General features: G+C 33.8%; 1 protein-coding gene across 1 annotated transcript in view; it reads right to left on the bottom strand.

The window, feature by feature from the left end:
* LOC136842627 (uncharacterized) overlaps positions 1-2500 on the bottom strand; it is an 87784-nt gene that overhangs the window by 77432 nt on the left and 7852 nt on the right. The window lies entirely within an intron of this gene.

Below are 2500 nucleotides of genomic sequence, written 5' to 3'. Positions count from 1 at the left end.
TAATTTGCTTGAAAGAGCGCTTTAATCATAAATGTGTGTATATATTATATATATATATATATATATATATATATATATATATACATATATATATATATATATATATATATATATATATATATATATATATATATATATATATATATATATATATATATATATATATATATGGATAAATATATAGATGGATAAATAGATATGAATTTGCATGTGTATGTGCGCACCTGCGTGCATGAGCGCGTGCGGGTTGATGATAAAGTGAATCTCAAAAGATGTGGTATCATCTGGCACGCTGTTATTAAAAAAAAAAGAATTTGAAATAAATTAGAAGTTTTACACTGCCAAACAAGGGTCGCTCTCGAGTTTTGAGGAAGGGATGAGGGATCCCATTGTGCCCCTTGCCACATTATCTAATGCGGCATAAAAACTTCAGCTATGCGTCAGCAATCATTGATGGGTGGAAAACTTAAGCAAAAACTGGTACGATTTAACCAACTGGTGTCGCAGATATGATTTTTTCTGCGTAATTATTAAAGAATTCTTTTGGGTAAAAAATTTCTTTCGCTAATGTGTATGATTGAACCATGGGAGAGTTAATTTTTTTTTCAATTTCCCATATTTTAATCATTTCTATTTATTGCATAAAAGTAAAACGATAAAATTTTAAATTACATAGAATATGTTCACTACTCAGATGTGCTCCAAAAGGTGATTTCACGCATCAGATACCTTCAACTTTTTTTTTTCTACACCAGCTCTAAACTCTAGAACCCCCTGCATTCCTCTGTGTTCTCATAATGCTACGATATTCCTTATGCTGCCGGAGTGAGTTAATTAAGATAATCAATTTTCTTCAAAGTCTAAGCCGCATTTGTGATAGTTCAGTCTTTGTTCTCATGTCTGTCTCGAGTACTGTACGAATGCAGTTAGATGAGAAAGAAAGAAGCTCCCTGCCTCAGCAACAAGCGTTATTTAAGAAAAGTCAGAACAATAAATGTCTTGGTGCAGTTGATGAAACTGTAATGTGGCACACAGTTGTGTAACCTGCACGTCATTATAACCACTAATTACCGCCGGCGTCAGGTGGACGATATTCGCCTAATCGCTGTTGGATGACTGTTCGCAGAGGGGGAAAAGTGAATGATGAATTACCGCACATGTATGCGGTTATAACGTGTTCGCTATACCGCTGCTCGACCGATCAGCGAAAGTTAATCAACGTTGAACCGGGTCAGTGGTTAGATGGGTGACCGCTAAGAGACCACTAAGACGTGCTAAGGATAAGTCTAAGTATACAAGCGTATACATGTATAAAAGTGTATACAAGTATTCTCAGTGGGTCACATTGCTCACAGTGCATCCCTGTCTAAAGGGTGATGAAAGGGAACGAGGAATTATTAATTTTTTCTGCAGACATTATGTCCTTAACATTGTCATATTTTTTATGCATCATCTTAGGGAAGGATACCATATGTCATTACTGAAGGACAAGAACATCATCATCAATATTTGTGACGCATTTCTTGCCCCTCTTGGTATCTAACATGTAAGAAAAAAATATGGACGTAATGAACAGATTTGGGGCGTCGAGGTTTGACCGTTTTTGTTTTCTTGATTAAGATGATTGATCAGTGTTTCCGTAAGTTTACTAGAAATTGAGAAATGTTTTTGAACTTTTATGTCACATGTATTTTCCTCTCTCTCTCTCTCTCATATATATATATATATATATATATATATATATATATATATATATATATATATATATATATATATATATATATATCACACACATATATATACATGTATGCATATGTTGTGTGTGTGTAACTTTTAAAGCAATTGCGAAACTATGATGTACAATTTTCAAAATTTATATTTTTACTATTATGCTGTGCTAAAGACTTGCGAATTTTATAAAGAATAAATACATTTTGGCCAACAATTGTGTGGAAGAGTTAAACAAGTTCGTTTCTATTATGAGGAACAAAAAGTTTCAGCATCGTTGCGTCATGGAAATTATTTTTCTTTAGGGTAACATTATTTGATAACTTGATTGTTTTTGAAGGCCTGGATATTGTGTGGTTGTAAAATTGCAGGTAAGACACAACCGAATGTAAGCTTTTGAGAGAGAAATATATTTCACATATCTTACGAAATAAATCCGTTTATTGTATTACTGACAGGCCATTAAGGCACACAGAGAGAGAGAGAGAGACAGACAGACAGCTAGAGAGTTCTTTTTTTAAAATCTATAAATCCTTATAAATATCCTGATATTTACACTGTATTAACTGAAATAGGGTACATTCGATTCTCTGAATTCCTTCAACCAAAACGTTTATGACCGAAGAGATTGTCTGATCGTTATCCAGTCTTTCGCCAAGAAATCCGTTTTGCCAGTCGTGACATTATACGACTTAATTGGCTACACGGTGACACACACAATTACCTGCACAGCAATTGGCTGACTGACAATAGGGAGGGCCATATATCACTT

This window comes from Macrobrachium rosenbergii, chromosome 10 (assembly GCF_040412425.1).
Source record: "Macrobrachium rosenbergii isolate ZJJX-2024 chromosome 10, ASM4041242v1, whole genome shotgun sequence".
NCBI classification, from domain to species: domain Eukaryota; kingdom Metazoa; phylum Arthropoda; class Malacostraca; order Decapoda; family Palaemonidae; genus Macrobrachium; species Macrobrachium rosenbergii.
Note: the sequence above shows the minus strand (reverse complement) of the source record. Positions and strands in the feature narration are given on the sequence as shown.